The sequence below is a fragment of the Thunnus maccoyii genome, chromosome 1, assembly GCF_910596095.1.
Source record: "Thunnus maccoyii chromosome 1, fThuMac1.1, whole genome shotgun sequence".
NCBI lineage: Eukaryota > Metazoa > Chordata > Actinopteri > Scombriformes > Scombridae > Thunnus > Thunnus maccoyii.
In genome coordinates, this window is record NC_056533.1 from 3,246,040 (window position 1) to 3,270,091 (window position 24,052).

Consider the following 24,052-nt stretch of genomic DNA (forward strand, 5'->3'; position numbering starts at 1 on the left):
AAGTAACCATTTAGGTTACTGATATGTGAGCAGGTTATTCAGTAATGCCTGTTCATAAATTTGCTCTAACATTTTCAGAAATGTGAGGAGCTGCTGGCCAGGTGAGACCAGCCAGTCATCTCAGCCGCTGGCAGCCCAACTCCTGAGACTGGTCAACATGTCGTCATCCTGGGAAGATCTGATGAACTGATCCATGCAGCTCTTTGATAATTTACCGCTGGCTATAATGTCACCATAGCATTTTGATATCTTGACGACACCATAGCACAGAATCACTGTAAACAGTAAGCTTCTTCATCCTCTCACGTTAGACTGAGGGCAGACTGGACGCTACAGTGACTAACTATCGCCTTTTGAGATACAAAGTGGTATTACGAGACAATACCAGCTGGGGCTATTCTTGCATAAGCATTTCTAATGTATTCTCAACTGGCTCACTTCACTGTAGGTGTGTGCATTTTGTGCCTGTGGATTTGATCTTGATCTATACTGTTAGCACAAACTATCCTAAACCCGTTTCCAAGGAAGTAAGCAATTCAAACATGTCTGCTTGAAAGTTTATTTGAAACTAATCTGCATGAGCAAGTTATGTTCGATGGCAACATTTAGTTCCAATTAAGAACAAGGAAGAAAATGTGCTCATAGCGCAATACAACAGAGGGAGTAGAGGCCAGGGTGGTGTATGGGAACAAAAAAGGGTTTTGCTTTCATAGCTATTTGAGTCCCATCCCATTGGAATTTTTTTAAGTGCCACATCATACCGTTATGTTTAACTCCTTAACTATAAATCATGCAAAACATTTTAAAGATCCCCCCACACAAGTTAAGATATATAAAGAAAATACACGCTTTGACTAATAACTCATGTCAGATTCATCGAACATCAAAAAATCTATGAATCTATGCAAAAATACTTCATTTAAAAAGTTGAACTGCTGCATCAAGATATCTCCTACTTCACTGTAAAGTCCATTTGTCACTATTCCTGCCTCAGTCCTGCGTCTCCCTACCTGTTGACACTTTCCCAGTGGCTCTCTCCCTCTCTCTGTGTGTGTGAATGTGTGAGTGGAGACAGGTGTGCTGAGTCAGAGCAGAGCCCCACCAGCTGCAACCCGTTCCATAACCAAGACCTCTACTTGTACTCAGCCCTGCCTGATCCACACTGCCAGATCATAGCCTCTGCTTCAAGCCATTTCTGCCTGCATTTATCAGTTATCTTGTTGTTGCCAGTTTTCCCTATTCTGACACTGTCTCCTGTTCTCTGCAGTCCCGTCTGCTCTGTCTTCGGTCCCTGTCTCCTGTCCCTCGTCTGGTCAGCCCTGCATCCCTGCCCTGGACCCTTGTTCTACTCTGCTTTGCCCCCACAGATTCCGCTCCGGACCTGCTCCCCTTGTCCAGCCCAAGCCTCAGCCCCAGGTTCCCCAGGCCTGCATCCCATCTTCCCCCCTCCATGCAATATCTTGTCCAACCATGGGTGCTTTTCATTTGGCTTATTAATGCTTTCTCGCTCTTCCGTCCATGACCCAGAAACCGAGCTCCATCCACCATCATCGAGGATCTTCTGATTCCTTAAATGAACCTCAGAGGAGGCTCCTGGAGGAGCTTAGAGCATGGAACCACAGGTGTATCCTCTGTGGAAGTTTTTTACTGGACTGCAACACCCCTTTAATTGTCTTTATTGATTGGTCAGCTGATCTGACGGGACAGTATAGTTGTTGTTATACAGAAGAACAGGAAAACTACCTGTGGAACAGGAATGACAGCACCTACAGCAGCTTTTCATATCTATTCATAAAATAAAAATTACTGAAACATGAATCATAAACACTCTTGTAACTTTATTATTTTCTTCATAAGCCAAAAGGCTTCTCCTTTCTTCTTTTCCGTTTCAGTACGTCTCAGCTCCTTCAGGAAAATATGACGCCACACAGCTGCATGTCTCCTATAAAATCATCCTGAGCCCGAAAAGCACGTCAGACTTTCACAAACTAAACAAGCAACATTTTATTTATTATGCAGACTGCAGCTGTTTTTATTGCTCGTTTATGTCGGTTCTGTTCTTTCAGTAATTAGTGGATTTAAATAGTCTGTGTGTCTTATTTTGTGACAGACAGACGCTGCAATAGATCTATAATGAAATTGGAGCAGTTCTCAGACATGTTAACTAAATGAAAAGCACGTTGTCTCCTCACCTCGGAGTGTCTGTGTCAGCGGAGTAGGAGATGGACCCAAATGCAGGACACAGCACATACTGAAGTATCACTCTTTAATCCAAATGTAGCAGCCAGAACAGAACAAGACGGAGCAAACGGAATTGAAAACCACGACTTAAATACAAACTAAACTGAGGTGCAGGTGGACAAGGAAAAGAGCTGATTGACTGGGGAAGACACAGGGAGTAGAATAGGGCTAACAAGGATGATGCAGGGCAGTTGTGGAGGGAAAAGCAGAACAGACACACAGGAGGAAAAACCCAGAACAGCAGAAAACCAAGACACCAGACAACACAATCCTCATCAAAATCAACTGACATACATAAACCTGTGTGTGCCCCAAATATGGCACACAGAGGCTGCAAGCACAAATCTCTCAAATCTACAGAACTCCATTAATATTTGTATATTCACAGAAAATCAATTCATCAGTTTGTAGGAAAAAAAATCAATTAACCATCTCTTGTAACTTGATTTGTGTAATCCATCACAGTGAACATCAGATGCATTTTAAGTTACTGTACTTTATCATTGTGTGGTGATGCCGTGCAGCTTTTTCATATCAATCTGAACTTAAACTGCACTAACACACAATGCTAATCTAACATTAGCTAAAACGTATGCAGACTTGATTATGGTCATGAACAAAAGCAACCAATGTTAACTTTTGGTAGAAAATGGGACATGAACAGCAGTCTCATGTCCAGGGCACATGCTTTGTTGGCCCATCCATCCGGTCCAACATCTTCCCTAAGAGCTTTTGTGGCGCTATAAAAATGTCACACTTCATCTTCCGTGTCTTCTCGAAAGATAAGAGTCATAATTCACATGGCTGCTAGAGGTCCTTGTCAGGTGAATGTACACATAGGTCAATTTAGGTACAGTATGTGAATGCTGCCATTCCTGCTTTGCTTTCAGATCTCAGTATGCTTTAAACAAACAGCTTAACGGATCATCCAACTGCGTCTGAAACCCCCTTTACAATGGTGGCATAGATGGAACTGTTTTATGAAAGTTTCCAAAAAACAAAAACAAACACGCCCACTTTAGAGCCTTATCAGCCACATGTGCAGAGGTGTGAAAGTAGGAATGGTTTGAACTTCTATCTCAAGCTCTCCTTTTTTCAATGACTACTGCTACCTTTCATTAGCCTGTCATGCTTCCAGACTACTTTTCAACAACTATATGGGTCACTTTTATTGTGTACAACACCATGAATGCCTTTAAAGACAGAATGTCTAAAGGTGTGCTCCCATTATCCCCATTTGCACGATTCATCACATATTACCCCTTCTTTCTACATGTTTACTTTGAATGTCACCTTTCAGAACACATATAAGTAAAAGTGTTAATGCACAGGTATTAACACTTTTGACATAAGCCATGGTCTGTGATGTATATTTACATTTTGTCATTTGGAAGAAGCTTTTATCCAAAGACAAGACAATCAAGCATTAGAGGATAGTGACTCAAAAGAGCTGTGGTGCAAATTCTCAATTCTCTGACCAAGTACAAGTGCCATGAGAGAGAACACTATAAAGATTTTTGTTTTTTTATTATTATTAAAGTAGGAAACGGCTGGAAGGAGACATGTGCATAAGAAATACCATACAGCAATATTACAAATACAACAAGAAAGTAGTGCAATAATCAACAAAGTGCTAATAGATTACAGGAGCTTAAGTGTTGAAGTGTTCAAAGAAGAGCTGAGTTTTCAAGTGTTCCATGAATGCACCAAGGGAGTCAGCAGGCCATGTGGAGCTGGGTAGCTCATTCCACCATCGTGTAATAACAAATGAGAAAAGTCTGGATCATGATTTTGTACCAGGCAGTGATGGTATTACCAGACATCGGTCATTTGCAGATTGGAGCAGACAGTAGGGAACATATGGCCTGATGAGTGACTCAGTGTAGGAGGTTGCCATTCCAGTGGTCGCCTTGAAGTCAAGCATCAAAGCTTTGACCTTGATGTGAACTGCTACCAGGAGCCAGTGGAGGGAGATGAACAGAGGTGTGACATCAGCTTGTTTAGATTGTGACATGCCGCTGCATTCTGAATCCTCTGCAGAGATTTAACAGTGCATGCTGGTAGTCCAACCAGGAGTGAGTTGCAGTAGTCCAGTCGTGAGCTGTGCTGCATGCTCTGACAGGTACGGCCAAATCCTCCTGATCTTGTAGGCTACAAATTGAATCTACATGACCAGGAGACTGCCGTAATGTGTTTGGTTAAGGACAGCTGGTCTAGTATAACCCCAGAATTCTTTGCAGACTTGGAAGGCAGTGGCAGGGATGCGCTGAGCTGTGTAGTGGTCAGGGGCGTTATTTCAGCAAAAGGTATGGCAATGTGACATGATGTCATAGAAATATTCATTTCAGATGTTGTAAATACATCTTTACATTTTGTGAAAAATCCATCTGTCTTTATTTACCCAGGGAAGATTTGTTGAGCACAAATGATCAATTTTAAGGCAATACAAGTCAAATTAGTTTCTTATTTTTATGTATTTAGTTTTTAAACTGATTCCAAGCTATGGCAACTGCCGTACTTGCCATACCCCTATTGATGCTTTTAAGTGAGGTTGTGATGGTCTGTGATGTATTTATGACCTAGTTTTTTTGAAGCACATTGAAGCCTTTAGTTTCCACATGTAAACAGTGTAGGAACAAACAACTGGGAAATACTGAGAAATCCTGCAATGTTCAATATGAATGTTCTAACATGATTTTTTTTTAAAGTCATTCAGTCAGCATTGTGTTGCTATTTTGCTAATACTAAATAGTTGCATATGAAAGTAATTCATAGAAACAAATGCAAGTTCTAATCCTACAGAATACACATAGTACATTTCTCTGTCTAAAGATTTGCAGCTTCTAAAATAATCCATCCATAAATTCATTAGAAACTCATCAAATCAAGTGCCGCTGAGGTTCCAGATGGTCCACTCAAGGGTCTTTGGGCTTGGAGAAGGTATCACCTTTCAAGTCAATCAAATGGCTCAAGTCAAAGTCAAGTCATTGGTGATTAAGTACATCATTTTGATTCTTTTGAGTCCTGACAGAAGTCATCAAATTTGTGACTTGAGTTGAGAAAAAACAAGAATCTAACAGTGGAATGTCATTTTTTGTTTTAAGACTAAGTATAAGACTAAAGGACAGATTTTTTTTTCTCGTTACTCACAGTTTACAGTAGATAGAATGTGAATCTGCTGGACTGCTTTGACCTGTTAAGTCTGTCTTATTCGTACGGCTGCCAGGTTGGACTCTGGACTCATTATAAACGATTAAGTTCATTCCCTGGCTGATTGCAACGGAGCCCTCGCACCAGGAGACCTGGCCTCAAAATGCCACCGAGAACTGTAAAAACCTACTGTACCAGCCTCGATCAACTACACACTGAGCCCTTTAATACGCAAACCTCAGCTGTTTATCATGCTTGGGAGAGCTGTGTTTACTGAGCACAGCCAATATGGTGGGCTGTGCACATGCTCCCTCACCGGTCTTCACATGACTCTTGTCAGTGACATCATGTATAGCAACAGGACAAATAATAACAAGGGCTCTGGAGAGAATCTGTATTGAGTCAGTGATGGAAGTGTCAAATGGTTACTTTAGGCTGGCCAAGAAATGAAAAATCACCTCTATCTGTCTCCTTAACTCTTACTCTGTTTCTGTTTTGAACACTTGGTCTTAAGACAGTTTGTACCCACTGATTTTTTGTGATCTAGAAAATGAAACTCATTTCATTTCAGTTATGTAATTGTCCAAAATGTTTTATGTAAGCCTATGTTCAATGGTTTTTTTTGGACTGAGAGTGTAAGAATGTCCTCACCAGAAAAAACAAAAGCTTATAGTCAAACACTTCAAGCAGCGTTCAGTATGTCTTTGTTTTCCTGACAAGCGACCTTCGTGGCCATAAGAATAATGAATGTTGACATAATAACACTGCAAAACCTTGTACGGAAGGAGGTCAGGGTGGATGGAGACTTGTGAACAGAGACTGCTGTTCACATCCTGTCTCCTACCAACAGGCAACATTGGTTCCTTTTAACTATGACCATGGCTTTTCCTTGACATTAACCAAGTGGTTTTAGTGTCTTAAATTTTAAAGTCCCCCTCCACTCGTACACCTTAAATCTGAGTTTAAGGCACCTATGAGCATGATTTGTGACATCACAACTAGTTTGGGAGCCAATTGTGGTTCAGTATGCAACTTACAGTGTGTGTGATGTGGAAAATGCATCATACATTGAGAATGGATGTTTCAGTGAAGAATGAGACATCTTTTGTCCAGTAGTTAAACATTTTAAATGAAACATTTTTATATTCATAGATTCTGGATCTTACCCTGAGGGAGAAGCAGAAGATGTCATTTAAAGGATTGTCAGCGACATCACAAAGTTTTATTCAAAGCAGATTTTTTATATGTCTTGAGGGGATCTTTAACCAAACCTTAAAACTGCAATAATTTAATTTTTTGGTTTTGTTGTCACTTGGGGGCAATGGAAACAAGTTGATATGTTGAACTTGTTAGCAAGCAGTTGCTTTTTTCCACATCCAGCAGTTACGGAGCAACATTATCATTCATTTGGAGTCGTGTTTGTGTCCACCTGGTGAATGTAAGTCCAATATTCACTCTCTTTTAGCTCTGTTTTTGCTCTCTACCAACTCCTCAGGGAAATATCTGGCTCTTTAGCTGCCAAATGCTCCACTATGTTCACCAGCTAGTCTACAGCTAACTGTGTCTGTTTGCCGTTTGGTGTTGAGCAGGTAGTGTACAGTGGCTTTTTAAAGCTTTTTCTATAAAAACAGCTGCCTGCTGTGGCCCAAAATGACACTATAAGAGCGCTGAGAATGAAACTAAAACAGAAAACAATGAGCTGAAATGGGCTATAAAGCTCTGTAAAGCCAAGGGGAGCTGCAGAGTCACTGATAATTCTCTGTAGGTTCATTACTACAAGCCACAACCAACACATTAAACATTTGATGCATTGCTACTGTAAAAGAAATATTGATTATAGCCACTTAAGCCATAAAGGTGGCAGATTAGAAAATGCTTGTATGAATATGTATTGTAATGGTCAAATGTGTTTTGCAGGGCACTGACAAACAATGTTATCTGGCCTGGTCCAAATTATATTCAGTCTCATTGGGTTCTGTTAGAGTCTTGTTCTATTACTGCAGGTCTCGAGGTCTATGTGTGAATAATATCCACTATCCATCCATGCAGACTTGCCGTTAGCTCAGATCACATGGTGCGTCAGAATCTTAACAGGAGAAAAATGTGTTTTTTGAGGCGAGACAGATAGTGTGTTTGACGTTTGAAGTGCAGAATGAAGCAAATAATGTTTTATTTATTTCCTATGGCAGCTGCTCGTTTATTGGTGGCACATCATGCTGCTGCCAGTGTTGGTTTTCTCTCTCTGTTCCAGTCTGTTGGAGGTTTAGTTATGCTTTAACTTCAAAAAAGGACACAAATTAAGACTTTTCAATTTCCAATTTCAATATGTAGCAACCTGATCACATTTTTTTTCCTCCTAACCATGACCACATGATACCTTTGTACAAGCTGCTAGCAGCTAAACTAGCATTCAGCGGCTGTTAGCTACAGGTATTCGCATATTCAGGTGGAGTGCAGATATGGAACCAACAGCGCTCTGGAACAAAGCCACAGGTACAGTTGTGAGGTGTCTTACTGAGGGAGTTCATGACTTCAGTGGCAAATTCAAAGGATGAGTGCCTTTTTAAGTCAAACTCCCTATTAGCTCACCTACACTCGATACATATGACTACACTGACAATTCAAGACTATACAGTATCTTACATAAACATGCCACATTTAGCGCTGTATGACAAACATAATAATCTTTTTGAGTTTTATTCATATCATTTTTTCTTCTGAATAATGTCCATCATAATGCATTCTACATATCCATTTAACAAACTCATTATAATTTGCCACAGTCTAGTTATGATACATGCCAACAGACATAATGTACAAACAGATGTTTTTCAAATTAGAGATGATCTCATTTTGGAACTAAATTTTTTGTTCCTAATTTGTTCTGGGTTGCTAACCCAGAAACCTTCCTCTCATTACTTTCCTTGACGTGTGAGAAAAGACAAAAAACATCCATTCTCTGTCTGAGACATGATGATTTCACTATTCTGTAGTGACACTGATGGACAGATGGGTTCGATTACAATGTGCTGCAGGGTCGACCTCATACAGAGTTGGAGCAAAGGTGCAGCGCCTATTGTAAATTAATTCTGCTCAGGTCTCTGCCTACTAGTTCCCTCACTGAGGAAGAAGTGATACTGTTGCTGCGTTACGATATCAGACTGACAACATGCTAAAGGAGGATAGCATTGTGGAGAACAATGACTTTACTATGATGTTTCTCCACTAAATGTCTCTGATAGGTATTTAATAGAGAAAGAGATTTGTGTATCAGTCTGTTGATGTCCGGAGGCACCATTGATGTCAAGAATTAGAATTTGATTGGTAGAGGGAAGAAAAGTGAGAAAGAATGGAGACTGTCCTCACCAGAAACACAACAGCATCTTTTGCTCAAACATTTTCAATGATCTGACTTTTGCTGCATTGCAAGGCAACACCATCCGGCAATACACTGTACTGGCAAGTTAAATACATGCAAGCGTGCACTCCAGGATAGAATACATTATTATAACGTGAATGACATACAGTATTTCTGTTGTTTACATCATAATCACTGGGAACTTTACAGAATTGTAAAATTCTATTTAAAACTATTATATATATATTTCTATGCAGTGTTTTAGTGTCTGATCCCCCTTGAAAGTCATACATATATTACTCAAAGTGACCCTCCTATCTCATATTTTATATTTTAACACAGTCCTTTGCATTTTTTCTATCACACTGCATCACTACATAGTCGCAGTAAATTGCTACAACAAAATCTGACAGGGCAACAAACACAAACAGTCAGATGATCAGACAAGTTGTAAATAAACCAATGGCAGTTATCAATACAGTACACAGTAAAATGTGCAAAAAGATGGTAGCCATTAGTTAGCAAACTTTCATGAATCATGTCTCATGACCTGTCATACCAAAGAAAAGAACATGGTTTCAATATGGATTGGAAGTTATTGAGGCACCCTCTCATTAACTGGTATCGTGGTGTGTTGGGCCCATGTCACTGAGTAAGCTCAACAGAAACACCCCCCTCTTTACTTGCACCCACACACTCAACACAATCCTCCAAAGCATGTTATATTCAATTTTGTCCACAACATCACCAGCTAACATCATCAGCTGACAGCATGCCAGCATGTTGCCATCATCAGCAGCTCAAACCACCACAGAAAGAATCAAAATACCATAATAAACAAAGCCTCTTCAGCTACCTCATCCTAGCAAGCAACATACTATTCACTGCTATCTATAGCATCATCAGTTAATAAGTTTAAGATTCTGCACTTACCTATCTCTGCCCCAGTCACACCCACAGCCAACCAGTCTGCCATATTTTTCACTATCTGCTTTGGGCCCTGTCCTCAAAAACCCAGTTCAGTTAACAGGGCCAAAACTGATTTGCCAACAAAACCTCTACAGTCAACCTCTACTGGACAGACTTTAGGTTTCCATCCCTACTCCTATGCTGCTAACTCTGTATATCTAAGCTTTTTCCTCTCATTGGCCATTTCTAATGCTTCCTCCCATGTTACTGTCAGCTCCACAAAGTACACAACACGCTGTGTTTCTGACGACAACACAAGTCTTAGATTAGTGGTAACTATCTCCTGAGGAACTACAGTATTAGCTGTTTACCTAAATTTACCTTCCCTCTCTGCCTTTAGTTGCCCTACCTTTTGCCTGTATAAAATTGCTTGTTGCCTGACCTGTTCACCCTCATGAACAAAAAAATATCATTGTTGAGTCCTTGCCTATACATTTACTAAGACTTTGGGGAAATGACAGTTGCTTCTTACATGAATCTTATCCTGCCTGCTTCCATTCCCCACACCTCCCTCAAGGTATGTTTCTTCTTTTCTACATTTTCCCAACTCATTCTGCACATTTAAACTCTTCTGTTAAACTGGTTTTAGGTAGATCCAAAATCCCTTTTCCATACAGTGCCACTCTGCTGAGGCAGTACTTTCCAATGTGAGCTCATCATTCTTTCTAGCCTCTCTACATTTGAAAGAGCTATATCATACACTGTCAGGGGCCACAACCATCATGGCGGCAGACCAAACTGCAGACACCATAGTCTGAGTTTGCCTGGAAGGCCTAACGTCCCTTGTACATGTACTCTTAATGACATCCACCTTCTGTCTCAACCCCTGGATAGATCATAAAACTACCTAAACTTTTAACTGCTTTCTCTGGTACTGTTGGAATTACCTCCTCATTTATATAAACCTGTAACTTGAAACCTTTAAAAGTGAAATTTTTCTTCCTTTCTCTGGCTTAGAACAGTTAGTCCATACTTCAACCATTTTATTTGGAGTTAAAATTGAAAGTGAGCGCACAACTATAGTAAGAAGAAGTCAGAGTTGAATCAGGAAGTGCATCTGTAAATGGGAATAATGAGCTGATTAAAAAGGATTCAGACCACATTTACATGTCATTATTGCAGCCATCCTATACTTTACTTAACCTACAACTACATTCAGTGAAAGATGATGAAGATGCATGTATTTACTCATCAGCTTTTTTTGTAGGGATAGTCACTGCTGGATTGGCAGGCATTACACTCCTTTATTTATTTCATACTGTATTGGTTTTGCAGTTCATTATACTGGCTTTGGCTGACTCCCAAGTAATAATTATGTCCTGTTGGAATGCACTGTTTATTCTGTTTTTATGGATTATGTAATTTTTTTTCTTTGACCAGTTTTCCACTTGGGGATTAACCTCTTAAACCCTGGTTTTCACCTTAAATTTCCTCCTTAAGTGGCTTTAAAGATTTTTCTATATTGTTTGACAACATCACATACAGTACTATCTATCTATCTTGCAGGTTACTGAGCAGGCAGAGGGCTTGCTGAGTTGCTTCCAGCTGTTTTGATGAAAGCATTGGGCTCATTACCTGGATGACAGGTGCCAAAGGAGCTCAGCATTCACACATGGACACACACATGAACAGTTACACAAGTGTAGACACACTCACACAAATGCACAAAGCTCTATCCTAGCTCCTCAGCTGCAGTACTGCCAAAGCAAACAGTAAGTAAGTGACTTTGATTATATAGCACCTTTCAAGAGCAGAGACATCACAAAGTGCTTCATGGAGGAAATAAAGCATAAAGTTACATACAGACGTAAAACACAATAAAAAACAGAATAAATAGAAAAATTACACAAAGGCAAGTCTGAACCAATTTTAAGATGTCCACAGTGCCCACAGATCTTAAATCCAATGGCAGAGAGTTCCAAAGATTAGGAGCCACAACCTCAAACAGACAAGCAAGAGACTGACAGCTCTGGTCTGCCTCATCATGCTTTTTGCAGCCAGGTAGACACACGCACAGACAGACACACACACACACATACACACACACACACGTATATGCTCATGCACACATATTGCAAAAAATTGTTCGTGGATTCTTACAAAACACCATTAAATATTCATTGGGCTGCTGCCAGTGATGAAAATTGAGAAAAAAACAGGTGAAATCCTCTTACCATTCTGCCACACATAACGCATAAATCAAACAGGCAATTAAGAAGTTTACATAAACACTGTAATTAATTTTCTGCTTCCTAATCAACATTTAATCCCCAGTTTCTTGCAGGAAAGTTCTTATATTGAGTCCACGTATAACCCTGACCCAAGGGTTCACATTTCTACAATTCTTTTGGAAAGGCAGCCCTGGTCTTCACAGTGGGGTGGGGCTGACCGCCGACTCTTTCGGCCCGGGCTCAGGCCTGAGCAGAGAGCTGAGAATCAGCAGAGGGAGTTGAGGTTTTGTAAGATGAGGCATCATCCTGACTTCATGATCCAAGGAAGCGGCCAGTTCAGTTTATCATTCTCCCCCAGAGAGATATCAAGTATCATCCAAATCGAGTGCACAGTGACTCTCAGATGAACCACAGGGTGAGGTTTTTAGTCAGCAATGATTACTCATTTAAGACAGAATCCATTTCATCAAACACCTTGGATCTATGTATGTATTACTGCTCTAATACATTTTTAATACACTTCATGCACAATGCATAGCTTATTGCTTGCTTGTATGTACAGTTCCTTTAGAAGGAAATCTATAGGAGGGAACAGAAGCTCATCGTTTCACTTACCTACTGGGCTAAAATAGACCTCCACATAATCACTTCAGAAAGCATCATCAGTACATGTGCTAAACCCATGAGCACCGGCACTCAGACAGGTATATTACACAGTATAAGTTTAACAGAGTCTTGGCAGTTGAAGATTGAGCATATCCTCCACTGCTCACGGCCAAGAGGAAGTGGCACAGTGAACTATAGCAGGTTCTTGAGCTACGGATGAACAGTAGATGAACTGAGACAAAGAAGAGGAGGTTAAGCTGGAGAAGACTGGGGAATACGGAGGCATCCAGGATTAGATTCATTATTAGACTTGTCGCCATCAAAACCTCAAACTACAGCGACCATGGGAAAGACTCAATGTTCTTCTTTGTTCAGAAACATTCAGGAACATTCAAGCTCCAACGTCACTCTTGCCTGAAAAGGACACACTCAAAGGTATGAATGTTGAAGTCAAGCAGCAATCAAGACTAAAAGGACAGAGATTAATTTTTAACTGGACAGAGCCATGAATTCACTTTAGGTGTGAAGGTAAATGAATAAGGATGAATGTACTAGTGATTAGGCACGAGCTAGTTTGGCTAAGATAAGCTAGAGATCAGGGTTTGTGAGAAGACATGCTAGCAACGCACCAGACATATTCAGCCCAGCTGAAGACTTGACTTATTATTCCGTTCCAACACCCAGCAAGCTGTACAGTAAAGCCCCTGCATGTTTTGAAGGCAGACAGCACAAGCCTCAAACAACAGATCAGCTCTTTCTTCAACCCCCCAGGAATGCAGGCCAAGAATATATAAGTGAGAGTCCCAAACTCCTCATTGACCAGACCATCTAAACAACCTGCTGCAAACAGAAAGGATCAGATTAGGAACCCCCCATCACCTGAAGGGTCATCAAACCAGACCACTGACCCAAACCACCTTTGATCCTTCAAGCTACAAGAGCCAACAAGATGGAAAGACCAATTCACACTCCAGTGTGAATTGATAGTACCACTTGGATAAAAGACCCCCACCACTGGTTATTATAATTCACCTTTAAGGGCCAGTCACACACAGAGATGAGCTGGCACCAACTTTAATCCCACTGTGGATTTTGATTTTCAGAACTTGAATGACCCAAGAACTGATCACTGGACAAACCAGCATAAGCTACAAGTGACATACAGATACTCACAGACATTTACCAGAAAAACATACATACACACACACACTCTCTCTCAAATGACATGGACCCCTGCTGTTCACAGTCAGATCAAGGACTGTAAAACCCATGGACTTACAAATGTAGTTTTATTTTTTGTCTCAGGACTTTTAATATTGTATGTTAGTATGTGTGTGTATATCACAATATGTGTTGTTAAGTACTTTAGTTAGACTTTTTTTCTACTGCCTTTAAGCCAAGAAATGTACCACTAACATAATTCCATCATCCTTGATAATGCTATCATGTTTAGTACCATTCTGCTTGTTTCACTCTCAGAACACTAATGCTACTATCAAAAATGCAAAATTAAGAATCATGCAATTGCTATATTGTAAATACTTTGATTAATGGATTAACCATATTCAGGAGTTGAACTTGCCTGTCCCTGAACAGGAGGGTATTGACTCTGCTCCCCCAGAACTCTGCAACCCCTGGGATTGGCTAGGATGCACCTTCTAGGCGGGAAGAAGACTGAAACTTTAAAACAGTGCACGAAATTCCTCTAAAGCTGTTTAGTTTGAAGTGCTGACTGTATTGTGTAAAGATAGTAAGAGGTAGTGAACGATGCATATTAAATGAGAACGATTAGATACGGTTAAAGCTGAATAATGTGGCTGGAGAGCCAGGGTCTGCCCCATGGAGTCCGGGTGCAGTGGATTTTTAGCAATATCCACTGCTACTTTCACTTTGGGAGTTTAGGATTTGGGGTCAGGCTTGTGGCAGTTCAGAAAAACAGCTTCTGGGGCAGAGAGTGGGTATCTCAGCTATAAGTGAGACTGAGTCACAACACTAAGTTAAATGTTTGCTGATACACTTTGTGCGGGTCAAGTTCAGCCACAGAGGTCAAAGATCCCTTTTGGCAATTGCAAGTCAATCCAATAAAATGGTTAGAAATAAATATTATACTTCTCAAATAAAAAAAGTGTTCATAAAATGGCCCAGCCTCAAACAATGGCAGGGGACGTGACCGGCACCAACAAATAAAAACACTAATTGAGGCTGGGTGAAAATTTGATTAGATTTACTGTTCTATAAAATAGCTTACATGATCAAGTCAGTATAATCTACTTTTACACACCACTAATTCCATCAGTACAACATCAGAGTCATGTATTTAATTCAACACCATCTCTAGACAGAATGTTGATGTTGGACCATTCTGTAAAACACCAGATTGTGCTGAATAATAACCTCTTCAACATTCAATGCCAGCATTATTTTAATTAGTTTACATCTACAATATGTGCATGGCAGTTAGGTCACTAAAAGACTGGTTATGGAAAATAAACAATGGTGGGCAAGTTACTTGAAAAATGTGATCACTTACAATTACATTACTCATTACTTTACTTTCATTAGGCTACTCAGCACAGCCCTGTCAAAGATGCCTTTAAACAACCTCAAAGCCTCCACATGTTCCATCCTCTGTGTTTAACACATACAGAAGAAGACAAGGAGATGTTGTGGTTTAACAAGCAGCCAACCTACAGTTTGGAGGTATTTACTGACCATCAACAGCTAGCTTAATGTGAGGTTGCCAACATTCGTCAACCTGCTCTGGTGAGGTTTTGAACATTTTCTCCCCATGAAAGTGAGACTGTGGATTACCTATTCACCTCCATTGTATTCTGGAAAGAGATGTTGCTGCTGAAATTTTTAAAATGCTTTTTCAGCACTGTAAGCACAAATTAAATTCAGTGTACCTCCATTACAGAGGAGGAATCTCAGAGACAGGTATCTCAAAACCTGTACAAAAACAAAACTATCTGCATAAAAGAGATAACTCTAGACCTAAGAGAGAAAATAACTGAACCTTTAAATGGACTAGCGGGAGAGAGGCCTTGGTGCATTGTTTGAAGAACAAAAAAGATCAACTCCGTGGAGCACTGTGAAGTACCAAAACACAATAACACATCTGAATTTTAATAAACATCCCCATTAATATGCTGACAATGGCAGAGAATATGTTTTTATTTGCTGAATTTATGACCAAGCCTATAAAACCGTAATATTCCTGTCTTTTATGTTGGTATTCCATTCCAACATAAACTGTGTTGCCATCATTTTACTTACTAATGATTAGAGAGGGTGTATTCAATTAAAGGACATGCTTTCATGAGCACAATAAAGCCCCTAAAGTCACTGCAAATATTTTAAGAGGGAGCATTTAAGCAGCAAAATTGAAAGCTCTCTGTTCTTGCAAATATTTTAATTCTCTAGAGGAAACAGTCTGAACATTTACTTATGACCAACTCCAATACCTCAAGTACTGTAAGCGCATGTGATGTTGTTGCATATCTGTGTGTGTTTCTGTCCTTCCTTGGCCCTGCTATATGCTATATGTGTGTGTGAGTGAATTGTTATTAAAATTCCTGAACTGTTTTCATCATTCTAGGTTGCAAACAGTGGCAATAAGAGGAAGTGCTGAGAGCAGAAAGACACAGTATAGATGTGTTAAGTGCGATAAATATATTCGCAGCACACACACACACACACTGTCAAACTCTGTCCCTCGTGGTGCGTGGAGCTGCATATATTTTGTGTTCCACAGTACTGTCATTCGTAAAAAAAAAAATACAGTGTGTCTTTCCATTTTAGTAACACATTTTTTTAAACAAAAAAAAAAACAAATGGTACTTTTATTGATAACTGTGATCTAGCAGAGGTAAATGGCAAATATTAACCATGAATTCTGTCTATATTACTTGTAACTGAGATACATTCAACATCTGTTCTGTGTTTTACATAATTCTTATGGTTGTATTGTTTTCAAAACCCAGACCCACGAATATGAGTGAGTAACATAAACACCACAAAAGGGTTAACATTAGCTGCAGTGACTGCATGAAGTCCTCTCAGTGAAGCTGCTTTGTTCTCACAGCCTCTAACTCTGAAGTAAACCAGCTGATTCCTGTATGTAGCCTTACCAATGGCTAATATTAGCAAGCCAGCTAAGAGGACACAACATGTAAATAAGACAACTGGAGTCTGGAGTCATTTCCCCTCCTTTGTTGATGGCTAACTGCATCCCCAGACCTCCAGTTCCCTCACCAAGCTAGCACGTAGTGGACATTTCTGTCCACTGAATGAACAGAGACCAAACTGTTATCAACCCACCATCAAACTATTGGTAACACAGCAAACAAATCCACCCCCAAACTGTCAAAATAACAGAACATTACTGAGATTAGTAACTGTAATGTGATTATTGAATTTTGAATTGTAACCCTTTGCTGCCCAACACTAAAAATAATATAGTTAAGTTATGGTTAAGGTTAGGCAACTAAAACATTAGGTCAGGGTGAGATTGTAGTTAAGGTTTTTAAAAAAAAAGGGTTAGAGTTACTTATGATTTACAGGTCTGTGACTGGACACTGGTCACCCTCATGACAGTTGGACAAACTACACACCCATCAACCACCTGGACCTCCACACCCTTACTTTCTGCTTCTCTACAATAAGCATGCATTACTTCCTGCATTGGCCCTTAACATTGGAATTGGAATTTTTTTTCCCTCTTGCTTCTATTTTACCATTTTTTCGATCAATGTCAAGCTTCTGTCAGTGAAAATCAACACAGAGGAAGTGCTGAGTTTCTTTTCAAAAAAAGATGACAAAGTATTAGCAACTGCAATTAAATGGTGACTGTTAAATTCAGAGCAGCAGAGAGGTGAGTATGACATGACTATTGTACTGATGGAATCAGTGCTGTGGAAATCAGCATCATCCTCAATTTATCAGGATAACATGTCAACATGGAGGAAGTTTTGAGTTTGTATTAACGCCAAACAGTATCAGCAATAAATTAAAATGGAAGCAGATCAGAAAACAGTGAAGCCTCTTACTAACATATGACAATGTATTAACTGTTTGATTTCAGAGCAATACATTATGTTTTTAAGCCTGTCTATATGCGTAGGTGCTTTGCTGGCGCTGGTGCAATGTTGTGAAGCAGCTGCAGAAGACTCTTCAAATCCCTCCCATCCACTTTCCTTCAGCCTCTATCTCACTAATTCTTCAATTTCATTCCTCATTCCACTTTCCTTCAAAAAAATACCTCCTCTTTTTCCTTGCACACACATAAAACCCAGTACAGCCCTTGAAAGCCCTTACAGCTATTGTTTGTATCACAAAGCTGCAACCAGTTCCCTGTATCTGCACCTGCTGTAAGAGTTTATGTGTACCACCCACACTGCTGCTGACACATCACCTATTTCCAAAATGTCTCCGTTTCTCTTGCACAGTCATTGGAGAGCATTTCATTTAACTACAAATTTAAGCACTCAAATTGGCATCACACCGGTGGTCTTCCTTCGCACCAGGCTATTTCTTTATTTCCTTTTGCACTATTCAGATACCAACTACCTGCGAAATGGCAATTTTGCTCTTCATTGAGTTTTAATTATATTTCAGCTCCTAAGCAGCAAACAATCTGCTCGTACCTGCCTGAGGAAATTAGCATTGGGCACTTGACTTTGTGTATGTGTGTGTGTGTGTGTGTGTGTATATGTGTGTGAGAAAGAAACACACACAGAGAGGAAATGGAGCCTAGTGAAGCTGGTTAGAGGAGCCTCTCAAAGGGATGCAACAATATTTGTCCGTTATAATGAGTTGTGAGACAGCCATGAATAAAGAGTGACTCACCACAGATGCATCCATTGATGTGCACATCTGCATGTGTTCTCTTAGACCTGATCTATGAATGGCATGCGCAAACAGCCTCGGATAATATGCCGAGCCTTTACACTGTAAGCAACGGAATCAACAAGTCATAATTGTTTTCCTGAGGTTGAATCCAGTTCAACAAGTCCTCCAAATTTAGCAACAAAAAATGTCTTTGGTCTATGAAAAATAGAAAAATACAAGCATTTTTCTGATCTGACATCCCTATCAGCATTTATCAGCAGTACTTTCCAAAACCATTACAAATCACATTTGAAAAATTAATATATTCTATGACATGGCAATGCTGCTTTATCTGCAATGGTTAAGGTTTGGTTATATATTATATGATATGATTTATTTATGGATTACAGACAAAAGATAAAAATCAAGGGATAACATGTTAAAGTGAGAACACTTATTTCCAACATGGTCCAAAGATGTTAAAAGACAAAGAAACATAAAAACTGAACAATACAATCTGAAAATCCAAAAACACACCATCACAATTTAAATTAAAAAAAAAAAAAAAGCCCACATCACAGTACACAGACAATTCAAGGTTTGGTTACGTTTCGGGAAAGATTATGGTTTGGCTTAATATAAGTAGTTTGTTAAGTTAGGGGACCTTTGTTGTCATGGTTACAATAATAACCACGTGGTTGACTTGCAGTAGGGAACATGAAGTGAACAGTGACAACCTGTGATTTGTTGACCTATGCATGCACCCCGACCTCCCTACATGAACTTTGTTCACTCCCATCATAATTACCACGGCTCTAAGTATGTTTCATTTTTGTGCACTTGCTTAAACAATTGATCTTGTCTTTTTTTCTAAGAGGTACAGTCTCATCTAATTGGTCAAACTTATAGTGGTCATCAGTTATCATCTGGCCATAAATATGATTTCATTTCAAAGTTTTCATTTAATGATCTCCTCGATGTCCCTTAATATCGAATCTGCTGGATAATTTAAAGGGGACCTATTATGCTTTTCCTTATTTTCAGTCCTATATATAATGTTACAATGTCAGATGTGCATGTTAAACATGGCTGAAGTGTCAACTCCTGAGATAAACGTATGTAGTAATCCTTGTGAGCAAAGAGAACTGACTTCAAACTGCTTTGAACACTTGGTTTTTCTGCTTTCAGCCTGAGCTGATGTCAGCTCGTGACAGATTTCTTTATATGGTCATTTGCTCCATGCATAGTGCGCAAGTTCACTGCTCCACTCTGCTAACATTATGGCATTTTTCCACTGTTTTGGGGGTAGTCACGCCAAGCCATGACTCAAGTCAAGCCGGCACGCTGTGAGTGTTTTTCCATTACACAGCACAGCAAAGAAAAATAAGTTTATGTGTTGGAGGTGTGCTGGTTGTCTGCAGCTCTTTATCAAACATCATCACCACTGTGGCTGTTTCTGCTTGTACTATTTCTCTCTGTATTTCTAACTGATCCACTCCAAATATATCCATATGTTATTGTTTCGACTGTTTTTTAGCACCGCTAACGAAGCTCTGCTAATTCAATGAGGAACAAATTTAATTTCCAATAAATTCTTTACAATAAAAGTCTCCTGTTATTTAGTAATTTAAAAGCGTAACACAACTCTGATACGTGCTGCCCCTCGGCAGGCTTCTGGAAAACTGGCCAATCAGAACAGAGTGGGCTCATCAGGAGGGGGGCCTTAAAGAGACAGGAGCTAAGACTGCCTGTTAGAGACAGAGGCTGAACTGAGGGGCTGCATAAAGGACCAGAAGATAAATAAGAAGTTTTTTGAACTGTGAAACATACAAAGCTACACTGGAGGAGTTCCAGAATAAAAATATAGAGCTGGAAATGAACATAATATGTCCCCTTTAAGGTTTATGTTGTAGCTATCAATTTCAAGGATCTATTGTTACTCAGAAATTCTGTCAGTTTGGTGGAAGGCTCAAAAATACTGTGATCCTCCTGCTCTTGAGCTTCAGCAGCTGTTGCTATGGAGAAGAACCCAGTAAAATGAATTGATAACAAAACACATCACCACAGTTGCTGAATTCATGTAAAAATGGACTGATTCATGTAGAATCTGAGCTGCTGAATGTTTTATCAGGTTTCTATAAAGCGTAATCTTCAGCTTCACCTTGAAACTGATGGATGTTTCTTGAACATGAATGGATGTTTCTTGAATTGCTCTCCTTGGGGCTCATAGAAGGTATTATGTACACAGACTGTTCCTCATCTTTTGTACTGGCGAATTAATAAATGAATTAAGCACAGATAACATGACCAAATATGGCTTTATAACATCTATTTTCAACTCAACACTGAATTTAATATTGTTAAGTGATAAACCAAGGCAGCAGTTGTGGCATATTTAGAGAAAATAGGTACAGTACACTCAAGTGTCCAGTTACCAAAAGGTACAATCACATGCTTTGCACAAAAAAATGACATTTATTAAAAACACCACACTCTTTAATTTGTTGTTTACTCACACAGTACAATGTACCGTATATATGCACATATTCATACAATACACATACACACATAGAAACACACAAGTGCAATTATAAGCATTTCCTGCTGGAAAATGTCTTTCATTTTCAGTATTTACTTTGGCCTGACACTGTTCCTTTCATCCAGTCACTAATAGAGCTACCGCACTATACATACAGACATCCAGGCTTAAAGGCAGTACTCACTCAGAGCTGCACAAAGAATCAGAGCTCCATAGAACTGCCGACAGAAGAAATACCTCCTAGCTGGCAGATGAGATGTTATACAAGTTTAGAATACAAAAGTGAAACTGTGGGAAGCTGCTTCAGACAAGGTCCAGTCTTTACTGTCTATATTTCTCTTTATGGCACGTCTGACTCTTGAATAATAAGATTTCTTCACCAGAGATTCAAATGAATTCTGGACTCTATAGGATATTTGTGGTTATGGTGTCTCATATCCTTTGCAGGACAGTTGTCTTCTTTTCAAGACAGAGGTACCTGACTACAGGTGCCAGATGTATAAATGTGTGCATAAGCACAAAAACCATGCATATGTCTTTTTACACACATGACCTGGTATTTATATAAAAATAACAGACAGTGAGAATGAGAACTCATACTTCAGACCTGTCTATATTTGTCAAGCATCTCATATCCATAAGATCAGTCTCAGGCCCGAGTTGGGCATATTTTAAAGGACCGGTATCAACTAAAATAAAGCTGATCAAATGCAGATCCTTTCTTCACTGCATATTGTCCACCTCAGCCTGTTAATATAGCAGTGCTGCTCTCCTTCACAACATCCTACAGTGAAGCATTTTGCATATATGTGAGTAAGAATTAGTGTGTGATTGTGAAAAATGCTATTGGCACAGCATGGTGACTCTGACATCCTGACATCCTGGTGGGCAAAATACAGATTCACTGAACTCTGACTCTCTCTTTCTCATTATCAAAGAGTAGCTTCTCATTTTTAATCTACGCTGACTGTTGCTTTAAACTGACAAAAGGCTGACCTTGGTAGATCATATCAGATGTCGCTGATTAATGTTTATTCTGTGAGTAACTTGATGGCAGGCCAAAATGAAACTTGGCTGCTGTCAGTTTGTGTGTCTGTACTCAGTCAAGAAGAAGCTTAGTTTCTGATATATATATATATATCAGAAACCTGAATACAGGTCACTATTGTGTTACATCAGTCTGTGATAGAGAGACGCAAGACAGACATTTATATGTAAATGTTATGTTACGTTAGTATGAGGGGCTTGTTTATGCTAATTTGCATCTAAAATCTCCAGTCAGTTCCATCACCGCCGCCACACCACAGCTTCTGTTATCTTTGAATTAGATCTCTCACAGCTCCTACAGCTGGAAAAGATTACTGAAAAGATACTGAAGCTCTTTGGGCAGCACCAAGTGTTTTTGTTATTTGATTTTAATACACAGAAATCCTGCTGGATGATGTCAGTAAACTGCACAGAGTGAGTCATGTTTACCAGCCTGGCCAGCCGGTCTGAGATGCTTTATAGCAGAGGATAACAAAGAGATGAGGCAGGAAAAAGGCCTCATGTGGGTGGATGTGAATGTGTGACTCTGAGTTAGAGGGGATTGGACTGGACGCTGTGTTCCTCTGTTGGGGCTGATAAGAAGGATTTTCATTTTTACATTCAAATCTTTCACATCTTATTGACCTGTGCAGAATGTATTCCCTATGTAAACACCGACTCACAAAAACACAGATGCCTGCGAACACTAACAAGGCTCAACAATTTGAGAGGCCCTGCAGGCCACCCACTCACCACCAGCCATCAGTCAGGACCAAACATTTACTGAGAGTCCTGTTTCTCTGAGCGCCGCTCTGGGTATGCTCGGCTCAGCAGGTCAAATCCCCGGCTGCTAATTTGTTCCGCAATAATTCTCAAGGCTGGGGAGGAAACGTAAACTGTATTTGTGAGAAATAGGAGGCTCTCACTGTAAATCACTTGTCTGAGCATGACGGAGGAGCTGCTCTCGAGTTGCTTCGGGGGCGATCATGCGACTCAGCCGCACTCGCAGCAACTGGTGCATCGCTTTTAAAAAAAAAAATTTTTATTAAATGCTGCAGTCATAAATCAGCTTGTCGATTGTCAATTGAAAAAGGTCCTCAAGACAAAGTTTTTATCATAAGAGCGCTGTGCATTTTCTCCTCATATCAACAGAGGAGGTAGAATTTTATCGTGTTATCTTAATCAGGGTGTTATCTGCACTTTATCTCTGTCATGACTCATTCTGTCCTCTTACTTCTCTCTGCTCTCTGGATCAGGAGCAGATGGTCTTGGGGGTCCCTGCAAAAATACAGCATTTAGATTCAAATCTCTAGTGCTTTTGTCTCTTTTTTTTGTTGTTTTTTTTTGTGCTGTAAGAAAAATAGCTTTAATAAAACATTCTTCTAATGAGGCCGTGGAGGAGTAACTGCGACAAAAGGCAGGACTGCAGGGCATTCGAGCACTACTGTAAAATGTGTTGCTGCTTTATATTAATCACATTAATGACATTAATCATCAGAGCCTTTTCTAGAGTTAAATATGAATCTAACTGTGGTTTCCTCGCTTTCAACAGTCTTATTATTGTCTAGATAGTCAAAAGTCTAAGGTCATGTCCGTACAGATCTGTCTATATTTGCAGATGCTAAATAAATTTACAAATGTTATTTGTGTAAGTCAAGATATATTTGAAAGCCATGTTTACATGTCAAACAGGGATCCATAACTGCCAGACATTTTAGATCATTTTTTATGAGGTTGCCTTCAACACTGACATACCAACAGCACAGCTAAATGCCAAAATATGCTGTACAAAGACTGCAAAAGTATTGTGCTTCAGTAGAAAGGCTGTCTGAATGGCTTCACCATGTTTACTCAAGTTCCAACTACAGGCCAGCATTTATTATGCTGGCTATATAGCAGATCCAGGTCCAACTCTCTGTAATATTTTATTGGCATAGTTAATAGAAAGTAAATATTTAGACTGCTTCTTCCAAATCAGCTCTGTATCATTTTTATCGTTATGAAAAAAACTGAAACTATGACATGCTGAAATCATCATACATTTAGGAGTTTCAAGAATTATTGATCATATATCATAGACAGGGATAAATTATCATACTTTTCCCCCTCTTTTTCTGTGGGCTATCATCTGGTAAGAAGAGGAAGTGGGATTTATTTAGCACT

At 39.6% G+C, this 24,052-nt stretch overlaps 1 protein-coding gene and 1 long non-coding RNA gene across 7 annotated transcripts in view; one reads left to right on the forward strand and one right to left on the reverse strand.

Annotated features, from left to right (window-relative positions):
• Positions 1 to 24,052, reverse strand: part of adamtsl3 (ADAMTS-like 3) — a 296,275-nt gene that overhangs the window by 173,031 nt on the left and 99,192 nt on the right. The gene's annotated exons all lie outside the window — the stretch shown is intronic.
• On the forward strand, positions 1,112 to 1,818 carry LOC121893718. Its single transcript, XR_006095409.1, has 2 exons — positions 1,112 to 1,416; positions 1,528 to 1,818. It is a non-coding gene; the product is annotated as an uncharacterized LOC121893718 (long non-coding RNA).